We start from the raw sequence: 16,023 nt of genomic DNA, 5'->3' as shown, positions 1-16,023 counted from the left end.
ATTGTACTTAAATTCACTAAAAAAAAATATCCTTCAAAATAAAAACTTTCTGTTCTGTAGATTTTCATTATAACAATAACAATAATTGTTTTTTTTTAAACAAACTGTATGTTGATTTCTTCAGAGTTTCAACTAAATACTACAGTGAATCTCGCAGTATGTGTTTGGTTTTGTGTTTCATTAAAAGGGCGTTTTTAGAGTAACTCGAGGGGCCTACGAACATCGGGGGTCTATAAAAGTGGACACTATTGGTAATTGTCAAAGACTAGCCTTCACAGTTGGTGTATCTCAACATATGCATAAAATAACAAACCTGTGAAAATTTGAGCTCAATCGGTCATCAAAGTTGCGAGATAATAATGAAAGAAGAAAACACCCTTGTCACACGAAGTTGTGTGCGTTTAGATGGTTGATTTCGAGACCTCAAGTTCTAAACTTGAGGTCTCAAAATCAAATTCGTGGAAAAATACTTCTTTCTCAAAACTATGGCACTTCAGAGGGAGCTGTTTCTCACAATGTTTTATACCACCAACCTCTCCCCAATACTTGTCACCAAGAAAGGTTTTGTGCTAATAATTATTTTGAGTAATTCCCAATAGTGTCCACTGCCTTTAAAGCACTTATCTACCAAACAAGGTACTCAAGGCGCTGAGCATATATACAAACTTTCAGAAAGAAAGGTAATTGCAGTGATGAATTCTGAGACCCAATGTAGCACCTAATTATGGTTTACAAGGTGCTACGGCGCATTCAGCAGCCACAGCCAGGAACACTGGGTCGAACCACTTTTGAACAACTTTTAGTCGAATAATTTTTATTTCCCATCAAAAAAGGTTGCCCAAACTGTTCTTTTCGTAATACAAATCTGCTTCCTCCATTAAGAGCTAATGGCTTCAAGGTGCACAAATTCAACCCTCAAAAATTCAGGTGGGTAATTTTTTGTTCACGCCACGTGAGACAAAACCAACGAATTATATCTACAGCAAAATAATTTCAGAAGTTAACTATAACCAACACGATACCGTTCTGCTTTATCCAAGCTCTATAATCAACGCAAGAGCCAAGTCTTTTGTTGAGAGAAGCATCAAGGTCTTTATAATTTCTCTCACGACAGCAGCCCAATTTCAAAGAGCACAAAAAGTAGCTCAGCACACAACCAAATCATGCTTACCAGAATAAGGTTACCAGCCAAAATACCATGTCACATGTACCATTAATTTCTGACTGGTATCCTGCTAATTTGTGCTAAGCATGAAGACTTGTAAACAATACTTTCTGCTTCAGCAGCTTTATAACAATTGGGCCATGTATAGTTGCGCAAAAAAAACCAATACTAATAAAGCACACACTTTCCTAAGTGTGACGTAGTTCCACTGCAAGTCCCGCCCACGCCCACTTCGCACAAATTAGCTCAACTGATATAACCAGATGAGTTGCATTTAGCTAAAATTATTTCAAATTAATTACTTGAGAACAATTTACTAACTTGACTTGTTTCTTAGATATTATAGAGGGGTGTTCCTGTAGGTGGGGCGCTGTCACTCTATTTTGGTATCCCGAGTGTTGGGGGAGTATTGACACTAGTGAGGGTGTGTTGCTAGAGTTTAAGCATTGGGGTAACCAGACGGTTTAGTTTTGTGGAGAGAGAAGCAGTCAGGGAGGGGTTAAGGACATACTTGGGAGAGGGGCAACACAAAATATCGAACCAATAAATGTGGAGAGAGACGCAGGCATGGAGGGGTTAATTTATTAAGGACATACTTAGGAGAGGGGCAACACAAAATATCGAACCATTCATTTTGACATTTTTTATTTCCTTCACATGGGGGAGCAAGAAGGCCCATGTGTGTAAAGACGTTAGGGCTTCATCAGCGCCAACACTGATAATAACATGACAAAAGACTAGTGTGAGGGAGGGGCTTAACATAATAAGCTGCACGATTTCATTCTGCTCTAGCCAAGGTCTGATTAGTCTTGGCCCAAGACTATTGATTCTAGATAGTGTACTACGCGCAGTTGTAAATCGCCAAAGCGCGTCCGCTACGGTATTATTTAGTTAACTGGGAGCTTGAAATCTAGACTACACTGGCAAGCTACTGGATGGTAGCTTGCCAGTGTAGTCTAGATTTCAAGCTCCCAGTTAACTAAATCATACTGTAACTAACTCAACAATGTCACCATCTCCCAGGTTGATGCTGACAAGTACTTGAAGGAGAACTGCGTCTACTATGAATATCAGTGAGTGAAAACCATGTTTAGCTGATCATCAGCGCAATTGGACACCAGTTAAACAAACGTGTTGTCAAACACATTGAAACGGACATAATGAACCAACATTTACTTTGAAACATGTTTGAGACTTCAGACTGAAGCAGACGCATGTGTGTTCGCTTTTATCTACTGCGATGTTCGTATTTTCCGAAGTGGTGTCGTAGAAAAAAGGTTGGTTAAAGGTCTGATTTCTGTCTGATTTTCCGCAAAAATTTAAATTTTGCTTATTGAGCTATAGTTTTAAACAAACAAAAAAGATAACCTGTTCTGAGGGGGGGGGGGGGAATAGTCTTTAAAATAATATAAAAAAAATATATAAAAAAAACGAATCTCGGGAGCATTGCAACCTTAAAGGGAAGGTACACGTTTGGTAATCGTCAAAGACCTGTCTTCGCACTTGGTGTATCCCAAAATCATAAAATAACAAGCTAGTGTAAATTTGAGCTCAATAATGGTCATCGAAGATGCAAGAAAATGATGAGAGAAAAAAACACGCTTGTTGGACGAGTTTGTGTGCTTTCAGTAAGAATAAAAGACTTCTGGCTTTTATTGGGAAATTACCTCTTTCTCGAAATCTATGCTACTTCAGAGGGAGCCATTTCTCACAATGTTTTATACTATCGACAGCTCTCCAATGCTTGTTACCAAGTCAGGTTTTAAGTTAATATTTGTTTAGAGTGATTACCAAACGTGTACCTTCCCTTTAACATTTTCAACTGAAGTCCTAGCTATCAAAATCGGCAGGAATCGAGAATCACATTACCCTCAACACGCACACTGCTTTTGCTGGTCACTTTTCTGTTTGATGTATAAATGGTATTAATTTGTCTCTGTATTCAATGTTAATTATTTAACGCAGAGGTATAGAGTGCACAAGAAGAACACAGTATTGGGAAGTTTATCAATCAATTTTCAAGAACCACCTTTGTAAGTAGATCGAAAGTTTTTAGGTAAGGACTAATGTAATGGCGCCAATATCTTTAGAGTTCAATAGGTTCTGAAAATCTGCACCCGAGATCGTGGATGTAGTAGAGCTGCATATAGTCGCATTGTTTAGTTCATTGCCGGTGTCGCATGCAATTATGTCCTCTATGCAATACTATCCGGAGGACATTATTGGATATGCAATATTGTCCGCCGGACGGTTATGCATAAGCAATCGTGTCCACCTGGACGCTGCCGCATAATGCAATTGTGTCCGCCAGGATTGCATATTGCAATTGTGTCCTCCCTCGTGCAAAACCGTCCTTGCAGTAAATTAAACGACCTTGGTCGACGCGGTCGACGGAATACGTTCGCCTTTTTTTTACAAGCTACATGCATGTCATGAACATAGAGTATAGGCCGTGTCCGAAATGGCGACTTCGGCTACAGCTAGCTACGGCTAGGGCGCGTGCGTCTGCTATTCGCAAATACCGGGGCGCGCGCGTAAAGCTTGGAATTAGGTGCATTGTGGTCTTGCTGGTATCCAAATTTGATCCATATATACCCCACAATGCACCTCATTCAACAGTCTGCGCTTGCGCATTGGTATTTGCGATAAGGTCTATGCGCGCAGGCGGCCATTCTCTAAGTTGACAAAACTGGCATCTCACAGCGTATGTTTGTGAACAAACAGCATCGCGAGAGCGTTCAATAAAAAAAACCTCAAACGTGTATTTCATATTTAAAGGCAGTGGACACTATTGGTAATTACTCAAATTAATATATAACTATTGGCATAAAACCTTTCTTGGTGACGAGTAATGGGGAGAGGTTGATGGTATAAAACATTGTGATAAACGGCTCCCTATGAAGTGCAATAGATTTCGAGAAAGAAGTAATTTTCCACGAACTTGATTTCGAGACCTCAAGTTTAGAACTTGAGGTCTCGAATCAACCATCTAAACGCACACAACTTCGTGTTGCAAGGGTTAATTTTATTTCATTATTATCTCGCAACTTCGATGACCGATTGAGCTCATATTTTCACAGGTTTGTTATTTTATGCATAATGTTGAGATACACCAACTGTGAAGGTTAGTCTTTGACAATGGACCCTTCCCATGAAATATGCTAATTACATTCACGCATGCGTACAGACCCTGTTGGTTGGCAAACGCCATAGAGTTGTGCACTGAGCAGACGCGCAATCGCGTCTGCGTCACGCAGCCATTAGTCGTGTGCAAAAAAGCGTGATGTTCCCTCATTTTGCCAACCAAAACGTTAGTGCGCACGCGCTATGTGCAATTTACATATTTCATGGGAAGGGTCTATGGACGCATGCATGAATGTAATTAGCATATTTCATGGGTAGGGTCCATTCAGAGAATCTAATCTGAGGTAGTAGAGAAGTCTCCCGAATTAAAAAAAAGTTGTGCTCTAAAGAAATCAACATCAGGTTGTGAGGACAAATAGAACTAATGCCATATAAAAAATAACATGTTTTTTTAAGGCCCCACTTTAAAAAACCCAATAAACTCACCTTGATTGTAGCAATGCATCCGTGGCAGAGTAACCAGCAATCTGGCGCCCTCTACTGTAGAAAGCTGATGCATTGGAAACCGGCTTGGGGGCAGCTGCAAGTCTGGGTTTAAAAAAAGAATTCACTAGTATTCTCATACTTTGTATTGTTACTAAAAATGACACTTCATCTAAGCCCTAAGCGGATATAGGCACGGGAAAATTCTGCATTTTAGATGCTCTGTGGTGCAATCTTTGGTAAATTTTGAGGGGGACATTTGATATAGTGTCCCCCACCCTTCTAAAAAGTTGTGTCATCCTTAGCCCCCAGGATTAATGCCCATGGCGAGACACAGGGTTGGTCTTACACAGTGCAATACTTGGGCTTCATGATTAAGGTGGTCAAAAAGATGGGGGGACATTTGATATTGTGCCCCCCTCCCCTTGTCACCCCCCCCCCCCCCCACCCCCACCTATTTGATGCCCACCACCATTAGTAGGATTTGAAACTTTGTATGGTGGAATTATAAATATAAGAACATTTTGCGATAACACTATGTGAATCTCTTTATGAGTAGTGTTGGTTCGGAAAAGAACTATTGGTTAAAGACTCATGTTTCTATTAATATACGCTGATCATCTACAGGAGAAAAATCATAAGAAAGACTGTACTTACTGTTTGTCTAGACGCTACTGCTCGTCGAAAGTACTTCAGTAGGGTTCTCTACGCAACCTAAAATAAACGACAAATATCGGACAAATTTACATCAGCTGTGTAGTTGCACGTTTTGTGTGCATTTGATCACTAGGCATAGTTAATTTTTTACAGTATTACATTTGAGAACCACCAGTTCCTTAAAAGCTCAGATATGCCTAGTTCATTTTGATGGGTCATAATAAATAATTTGCAGAAAATAATTAACTATTTGTCTTTTTTAACGACAAATAAAGCATCAAAGTCTTTTGGGAAAAAAAATTACACAAAAATTTCACAAGTACCTACATGTGAGGTGAAACTAAACATGGATTGGAAATCACTAACAAGGCAATTATTTTTTTAGAAACCTCTTTCATCAGTGAAAAGGGTACAAAAGAATTTAGGCATTGCATGGTGAGGTATCAATATATTTGGTTTGCGGTAACACCATGTGTCTTTCTACTTGCCAGGTAGAGGTTGTTCTTAGAGAACTGTCTTTCTTTATTCTACTACCTCAAAGAGTAGATTATCAGATTTTTGAGAGACTTGTTCTGAAAAGAACTGTCCTGCTTTGTAACTATACCCGGGCGGAAGGTATAGAAAATTGGCTGGGACAACTACTTTAGCTTTATAGGATCATAATTAACTGCACTACCGCGGAGTCAATCTCTTGACGATGACTAGAGCAAGCTAGTCAAAACGTTGAGACCAATTCAAGAACTGGATAGTGATTTGGTTCCCTATTGGGCAATCCCTATAGGCTTCTGCTTGCTTTTTGTTGATATGTCTCTAATTATTTTACTAATAATGTAAAAATTACACATTTCTACTTATTGTTGCTGTGTGTTTTGAAGTTTTTAAAGCCTAAGTGAATAAATAAATAAACAAATAAATAAATTACTTGATGGATTGGAATTGGACCAAAATTAAGTACAGTTTCAAGAAAAAGGACAAAGCTTTATGGAAAGATTTCTCCAAACTGTAATAACCTGGTTGTCTCTTCGTCTTTTATCCATATGCTTCAAGTCCTCTGCATTCTTCTCACTCAGCCTCTTCCTTGATTCAACCTCTTCCCTGCAAACAGTCAATCAAAACAAACAAAGCTCGGTAAATAACACCAAACTCACAAATCCCAACTCATGTTAATCCGGCATGGGTAGGCCTATCGTCTTCTTGATACTCCAAGAGTTTATGAAGACGCACCAAAAATTCAATCCATACTCAGTGATACCGCCTCTTGAAATACATAATTTTAAAAACTCCCCCTTTCTGGAGCTCCAGCCCTGGCCCCACGCGTCGACCTGGTATTCTTTTAAAACGTAAGAGCCCATAATTTAATAACAACAAGTATGCTAGTAGTAGTACAATAATTTCGCTGCATTGTCCTGCAACCCCCCCCCCCTCCCCCTGGGTTAAACAACAGAGGAAACTGCAGTTGAAATGACCAGATAGAGAAAGGACCAATAATACTATAATTAATACCAGTATCAGCCGCCAGACTTGAGATTTGCTGAATTGGGCCCGCCAGACACCCCCCCCCCCCCCCCTCCTGGGTTAAACATCTGAGGAACCACCTAAAACCAAGTTGAAATGACCACTGATGACACTATTCCCAATACGCTTGCCCTATACACAGAATTCACTGCTTCCGTAAGCGCTGATTCTTTGCTCACGGTAAGCAGTGCCATGAAATTGGGCCCAGCTGGAGCTGTTTATAACCGGCTTTCTGTGCTAGCCTTTCAAGCGTAGAATGCCTAGAAACGTGCAGTAGGCACGCACAAAAGCCAAAATTCGCCGCTAACCCATGAAATACGCTTGCCGTATACAAAGAATTCCCTGCTTCCGCAAGCGCTGATTCTTTGCTCACGGTAAGCAGTGCCATGAAATTGGGCCCAGCTGGAGCTGTTTATAACCGGCCGGCTTCCGCGTGTCAGGCCTACGTACGGCAATATACTCATGCCGAACGCGCAATTCATAGCTTTTAGTAACAGGGCGTAATCTATTTCTAAGCGCGTGCGAATATCTATTTCTAAGCGCGCTTTTTAACAAAAGGGCATTTATGAATGGGAATAAAAGAGTAGTGACTTGTTCTTAAACGTATGTTGCCGTGCGATATAGGCCCTCGGCTTCTGCTCGGGCCTTTATCACCTGGCAACGACCCTGCTGGTTTTAAACGGCCAATAAAGAACTCGTCGCTTCCCTTTTGTTCCCCAATCAAATGTCCATCAATTGAACAGATAAACAGTTCTTGAACTTGGTTCATGAACTGCTCTAATGAACATGTTGTGAACTGTTTAGGCATGTTCATGGACTGATCATGAACATTCTTGAAAGTTCATCGAGTCAAATTCCATCTTACCTGATGGGATAGATTGGTTAGATGCATATAGCTATATATACATACGTATATACAGCTGATGACAATTAGTTAACAACAGGGTGGACCACGTGAAGGTTGTCATCTCCCACCCCACAAAAGGGATCGTAATACATCTGAGTGTGTAACCATTACAACAATTGCTTCTTTGTAATGTTACCCCCTCTAATTATTATTTATTATTATTATTATTTTATGTTATTATTATATTATAAAACCTTGTTCATGAGTACTCTATACAGCTAAGACAATGGCATGACCTTTGTATACATACAACCTTGTTAATGAGTACTCTATACAGCTAAGACAATGTCATGACCTTTGTAATTATAAACCTTGTTAATGAGTACTCTATACAGATAAGATAATGTCATGACCTTTGTAATTATAAAACCTTGTTAATGAGTACTCTTTACAGCTAAGACAATGTCATGGCCTTGTATTTATAAAACCTTGTTAATGAGTACTCTATACAGCTAAGACTATGTCATGACCTTTGTAATTATAAAACCTTGTTAATGAGTACTCTATACAGCTAAGACAATGTCATGACCTTTGTAATTATAAAACCTTTTAATGAGTACTCTATACAGCTAAGACAATGTCATGACCTTTGTAATTATAAAACCTTGTTAATGAGTACTCTATACAGCTAAGACAATGTCATGACCTTTGTAATTATAAAACCTTGTTAATGAGTACTCTATACAGCTAAGACAATGTCATGACCTTTGTAATTATAAACCTTGTTAATGAGTACTCTATACAGATAAGATAATGTCATGACCTTTGTAATTATAAAACCTTGTTAATGAGTACTCTTTACAGCTAAGACAATGTCATGACCTTTGTAATGATAAAACCTTGTTAATGAGTACTCTATACAGCTAAGACAATGTCATGACCTTTGTAATAATAAAACCTTGTTAATGAGTACTCTATACAGCTAAGACAATGTCATGACCTTTGTTATTATAAAACCTTGTTAATGAGTACTCTATACAGCTAAGACAATGTCATGACCTTTGTAATTATAAAACCTTGTTAATGAGTACTCTATACAGCTAAGACAATGTCATGACCTTTGTTATTATAAAACCTTGTTAATGAGTACTCTATACAGCTAAGACAATATCATGACCTTTGTATTATAAAACCTTGTTAATGAGTACTCTATACAGCTAAGACAATGTCATTACCTTTGTAATGATAAAACCTTGTTAATGAGTACTCTATACAGCTAAGACAATGTCATGACCTTTGTTATTATAAAACCTTGTTAATGAGTACTCTATACAGCTAAGACAATATCATGACCTTTGTTATTATAAAACCTTGTTAATGAGTACTCTATACAGCTAAGACAATGTCATTACCTTTGTAATGATAAAACCTTGTTAATGAGTACTCTTTACAGCTAAGACAATGTCATGACCTTTGTAATAATAAAACCTTGTTAATGAGTACTCTATACAGCTAAGACAATGTCATGACCTTTGTAATTATAAAACCTTGTTAATGAGTACTCTATACAGCTAAGACAATGTCATGACCTTTATAATTATAATTATATTAACCTATTAATGAGTACTCTATACAGCTAAGACAATGTCAAGACCTTTGTAATTAAATCACCTCGTTAATGAGTACTCTATGACATTGTCATGACCTTTATAATTGAAATAACCTCGTTAATGAGTACTCTATGACATTGTCATGACCTTTGTAATTACATCACCTCGTTAATGAGTACTCTATGACATTGTCATGACCTTTGTAATTAAATCACCTCGTTAATGAGGACTCTATGACATTGTCATGACCTTTGTAATTAAATAACCTCGGTAATGAGTACTCTTAAACAACCTCCATATTCACACAACACAATGTCATGACCTTTCACATTAAAAGCTTTAAGAGTTACCAACAAAACAACATGGTGGCCACCATGTAAGCTACCCCAGAACAAATACCATGTAAACAATTAGACTAATAAATAATTGAAAGACAAATTAAGTAGTAACAATACAAAACTTAATGTCTAATAAACACTTAAACACACTCCTTAAACATATTGTTCTCTTTTTATTTGTTATGAATTTACTACAAATAAACTTATGTTGTTTCGTATTTTGTAATGAGCAAACTGCATTACAAATTAACTTAACTTGTTTCACGGTTGTAATGCGGTACTTCATTACGCACATGAAACGTTTACATACTTGCAATAAGGTACTTCATTGCAAACATGTTATAATTACATGATTGTAATGAAGTACCTCTTTACAAACATGCAGTTTTTGTATGTGAATACATGAACTTGTATAGTACCTCGATACAAGTTTAACATGTATTCTGTCTACATACTTGTAATGAAGTACCTCATTTCAAGTATGTTGACAACAATTCGAAAAGCACATATACTTCCAAGAATGAATTAAACAGGTCAACGAAATGTGAAATCTTCACAAATCTTGTTGTGGCTTGTAGTCAGGCACCCTCTACGATGTGGCTTGTAGTCAGGCACCCTCTGGGATGTGGCTTGTAGTCAAGCACCCTCTGGGATGTAGCTTGTAGTCAGGCACCCTCTACGATGTGGCTTGTAGTCAGGCACCCTCTGGGATGTGGCTTGTAGTCAGGCACCCTCTGGGATGTAGCTCGTAGCCAGGCACCCTCTGGGATGTTGTCAGGAGCAGGTAGCACCACATCCCCAGCAGAACTGCAGACTCCTGAAATTTATACCAATCGAGTCAAATCAACAAGTGTAACACTGCATGTCTCTATGTGGGTCTGTACATAAGCCCTTTTGATTAATTATGATCAGAATTTGGAAATTTACCTATGTTTGGTGCGCTTCAATCACATGGGATGATGTCCTCTAGGCAGGACACCCTCTGGATGTGGCTTGTAGTCAGGCACCCTCTGGGATGTGGCTTGTAGTCAGGCACCCTCTGGGATGTGGCTTGTAGTCAGGCACCCTCTGGGATGTGGCTTGTAGTCAGGCAACCCTCTGGGATTGTGGCTTGTAGTCAGGCACCCTCTGGGATGTGGCTTGTAGTCAGGCACCCTCTGGGATGTGGCTCGTAGTCAGGCACCCTCTGGGATGTGGCTCGTAGTCAGGCACCTCTGGTATGTAGCTCGTAGCCAGGCACCCTCTAGGATGTTGTCAGCAGCAGGTAGCACCACATCCCCAGCAGAACTGCAGACTCCTGAAATATGTACCAATCGAGTCAAATCAACCAGTGTAACACTGCATGTCTCTATGTGGGTCTGTACATAAGCCCTTTTGATTAATTATGATCAGAATTTGGAAATTTACCCATCTTTGGTGCGCTTAAATCACATGGGATGATGTCCTCTAGGCAGGCACCCTCTGGGATGTGGCTTGTAGTCAGGCACCCTATGGGATGTGGCTTGTAGTCAGGCACCCTATGGGATGTGGCTTGTAGTCAGGCACCCTCTTGGATGCGGCTTGTAGTCAGGCACCCTCTGGTATGTAGCTCGTAGCCAGGCACCCTCTGGGATGTTGTCAGCAGCAGGTAGCACCACATCCCCAGCAGAACGGCAGCCTCCTGAAATATTTACCAATCGAGTCAAATCAACAAGTGTAACACTGCATGTCTCTATGTGGGTCTGTACATAAGCCCTTTTGATTAATTATGATCAGAATTTGGAAATTTACCTATGTTTGGTGCGCTACAATCACATGGGATGATGTCCTCTAGGAAGGCACCCTCTGGGATGTGGCTTGTAGTCAGGCACCCTCTGGGATGTGGCTTGTAGTCAGGCACCCTCTGGGATGTGGCTCGTAGTCAGGCACCCTCTGGGATGTAGCTCGTAGCCAGGCACCCTCTGGGATGTTGTCAGCAGCAGGTAGCACCAAATCCCCAGCAGAACTGCAGACTCCTAAAATATATACCAATCGAGTCAAATCAACAAGTGTAACACTGCATGTCTCTATGTGGGTCTGTACATAAGCCCTTTTGATTAATTATGATCAGAATTTGGAGATTTACCCATGTTTGGTGCGCTTCAATCACATGGGATGATGTCCTCTAGGCAGGCACCCTCTGGGATGTGGCTTGTAGTCAGGCACCCTCTGGGATGTAGCTCGTAGCCAGGCACCCTCTGGGATGTTGTCAGCAGCAGGTAGCACCCATCCCCAGCAGAACTGCAGACTCCTGAAATATATACCAATCGAGTCAAATCAACAAGTGTAACACTGCATGTCTCTATGTGGGTCTGTACATAAGCCCTTTTGATTAATTATGATCAGAATTTGGAAATTTATCTATGTTTGGTGCGCTTCAATCACATGGGATGATGTCCTCTAGTCAGGCACCCTCTGGGATGTGGCTTGTAGTCAGGCACCCTCTGGGATGTGGCTTGTAGTCAGGCACCCTCTGGGATGTGGCTCGTAGTCAGGCACCCTCTGGGATGTGGCTCGTAGTCAGGCACCCTCTGGTATGTAGCTCGTAGCCAGGCACCCTCTAGGATGTTGTCAGCAGCAGGTAGCACCACATCCCCAGCAGAACTGCAGACTCCTGAAATATGTACCAATCGAGTCAAATCAACAAGTGTAACACTGCATGTCTCTATGTGGGTCTGTACATAAGCCCTTTTGATTAATTATGATCAGAATTTGGAAATTTACCCATCTTTGGTGCGCTTCAATCACATGGGATGATGTCCTCTAGGCAGGCACCCTCTGGGATGTGGCTTGTAGTCAGGCACCCTATGGTATGTGGCTTGTAGTCAGGCACCCTCTGGGATGTAGCTTGTAGCCAGGCACCCTCTGGGATGTTGTCAGCAGCAGGTAGCACCACATCCCAAGCAGAACGGCAGACTCCTGAAATATTTACCAATCGAGTCAAATCAACAAGTGTAACACTGCATGTCTCTATGTGGGTCTGTACATAAGCCCTTTTGATTAATTATGATCAGAATTTGGAAATTTACCTATGTTTGGTGCGCTACAATCACATGGGATGATGTCCTCTAGGCAGGCACCCTCTGGGATGTGGCTTGTAGTCAGGCACCCTCTGGGATGTGGCTTGTAGTCAGGCACCCTCTGGGATGTGGCTTGTAGTCAGGCACCCTCTGGGATGTGGCTTGTATTTAGGCACCCTCTGGGATGTGGCTTGTAGTCAGGCACCCTCTGGGATGTGGCTCGTAGTCAGGCACCCTCTGGGATGTGGCTCGTAGTCAGGCACCCTCTGGGATGTTATCAGCAGCAGGTAGCACCAAATCCCCAGCAGAACTGCAGACTCCTAAAATATATACCAATCGAGTCAAATCAACAAGTGTAACACTGCATGTCTCTATGTGGGTCTGTACATAAGCCCTTTTGATTAATTACGATCAGAATTTGGAAATTTACCTATGTTTTGTGCGCTTCAATCACATGGGATGATGTGGCTTGTAGTCAGGCACCCTCTGGGATGTGGCTGTAGTCAGGCACCCTCTGGGATGTGGCTTGTAGTCAGGCACCCTCTGGGATGTGGCTTGTAGTCAGGCACCCTCTGGGATGTGGCTTGTAGTCAGGCACCCTCTGGGATGTGGCTCGAAGTCAGGCACCTTCTGGGATGTAGCTCGTAGCCAGGCACCCTCTGGGATGTTGTCAGCAGCAGGTAGCACCACATCTCCAGCAGAACTGCAGACTCCTAAAATATATACCAATCGAGTCAAATCAACAAGTGTAACACTGCATGTCTCTATGTGGGTCTGTACATAAGCCCTTTTGATTAATTATGATCAGAATTTGGAAATTAACCTATGTTTGGTGCACTTCAATCACATGGGATGATGTCCTCTTGGCAGGCACCCTCTGGGATGTGGCTTGTAGTAAGGCACTCTCTGGGATGTGGCTTGTAGTCAGGCACCCTCTGGGATGTGGCTTGTAGTCAAGCACCCTCTGGGATGTGGCTTGTAGTCAGGCACCCTCTGGGATGTGGCTTGTAGTCAGGCACCCTCTGGGATGTGGCTTGTAGTTAGGCACCCTCTGGTGCTACAACTGGTGCTACAACTGGTGCTACAACTGGTGCTACAACTGGTGCTACAACTGGTGCTACAACTGGTGCTACAACTGGTGCTACAACTGATACTACAACTGATGCTACAACTGGTACTACAACTGATACTACAACTGGTGCTACAACTGGTGCTACAACTGGTACTACAACTGATACTACAACTGATGCTACAACTGATGCTACAACTGGTACTACAACTGATACTACAACTGATACTACAACTGATGCTACAACTGATGCTACAACTGATGCTACAACTGATGCTACAACTGATACTACAACTGATACTACAACTGATACTACAACTGATACTACAACTGATACTACAACTGATACTACAACTGATGCTACAACTGATGCTACAACTGGTACTACAACTGATACTACAACTGATACTACAACTGGTACTACAACTGATACTACAACTGATACTACAACTGATACTACAACTGATGCTACAACTGATGCTACAACTGGTACTACAACTGATACTACAACTGATACTACAACTGATACTACAACTGATGCTACAACTGATGCTACAACTGGTACTACAACTGATACTACAACTGATACTACAACTGATGCTACAACTGATGCTACAACTGATGCTACAACTGATGCTACAACTGATACTACAACTGATACTACAACTGATACTACAACTGATACTACAACTGATACTACAACTGATACTACAACTGATGCTACAACTGGTACTACAACTGATACTACAACTGATGCTACAACTGGTACTACAACTGATACTACAACTGATGCTACAACTGGTGCTACAACTGATACTACAACTGGTGCTACAACTGATGCTACAACTGGTACTACAACTGATACTACAACTGATGCTACAACTGGTACTACAACTGGTGCTACAACTGATACTACAACTGATACTACAACTGATACTACAACTGATACTACAACTGATGCTACAACTGATGCTACAACTGGTACTACAACTGATACTACAACTGATACTACAACTGATGCTACAACTGATGCTACAACTGATGCTACAACTGATGCTACAACTGATACTACAACTGATACTACAACTGATACTACAACTGATACTACAACTGATACTACAACTGATACTACAACTGATGCTACAACTGGTACTACAACTGATACTACAACTGATGCTACAACTGGTACTACAACTGATACTACAACTGATGCTACAACTGGTGCTACAACTGATACTACAACTGGTGCTACAACTGATGCTACAACTGGTGCTACAACTGATACTACAACTGATACTACAACTGATACTACAACTGATACTACAACTGATGCTACAACTGATGCTACAACTGATGCTACAACTGATGCTACAACTGATGCTACAACTGATGCTACAACTGATGCTACAACTGATGCTACAACTGGTGCTACAACTGATACTACAACTGATACTACAACTGATACTACAACTGATACTACAACTGATACTACAACTGATACTACAACTGATGCTACAACTGATGCTACAACTGATGCTACAACTGATGCTACAACTGATGCTACAACTGATGCTACAACTGATGCTACAACTGGTACTACAACTGGTGCTACAACTGATGCTACAACTGATGCTACAACTGATGCTACAACTGATGCTACAACTGATGCTACAACTGATGCTACAACTGATGCTACAACTGATGCTACAACTGATGCTACAACTGATACTACAACTGATACTACAACTGATGCTACAACTGATGCTACAACTGATGCTACAACTGATGCTACAACTGATGCTACAACTGATGCTACAACTGATGCTACAACTGATGCTACAACTGATGCTACAACTGATGCTACAACTGATGCTACAACTGATGCTACAACTGATACTACAACTGATACTACAACTGATACTACAACTGATACTACAACTGATACTACAACTGATACTACAACTGATACTACAACTGATGCTACAACTGATGCTACAACTGATGCTACAACTGATGCTACAACTGGTGCTACAACTGGTGCTACAACTGGTGCTACAACTGATACTACAACTGATACTACAACTGATACTACAACTGATGCTACAACTGATGCTACAACTGATGCTACAACTGGTACTACAACTGATGCTACAACTGATGCTACAACTGATGCTACAACTGATGCTACAACTGATGCTACAACTGATGCTACAACTG

General features: G+C 40.9%; 1 long non-coding RNA gene across 1 annotated transcript; it reads right to left on the bottom strand.

The window, feature by feature from the left end:
- Nucleotides 1–4,568: 4,568 nt before the first annotated feature.
- LOC117291134 lies at nucleotides 4,569–6,441 on the bottom strand. The gene is made up of 3 exons (XR_004519127.1): nucleotides 6,400–6,441; nucleotides 5,390–5,446; nucleotides 4,569–4,829 (listed from the first exon to the last, which is right to left on the bottom strand). It is a non-coding gene; the product is annotated as an uncharacterized LOC117291134 (long non-coding RNA).
- Nucleotides 6,442–16,023: the final 9,582 nt, after the last annotated feature.

This window comes from Asterias rubens, chromosome 6, assembly GCF_902459465.1.
Source record: "Asterias rubens chromosome 6, eAstRub1.3, whole genome shotgun sequence".
In the NCBI taxonomy this organism is placed as follows: Eukaryota; Metazoa; Echinodermata; class Asteroidea; order Forcipulatida; family Asteriidae; genus Asterias; species Asterias rubens.
This window is presented reverse-complemented; position numbering and strand designations above follow the sequence as displayed.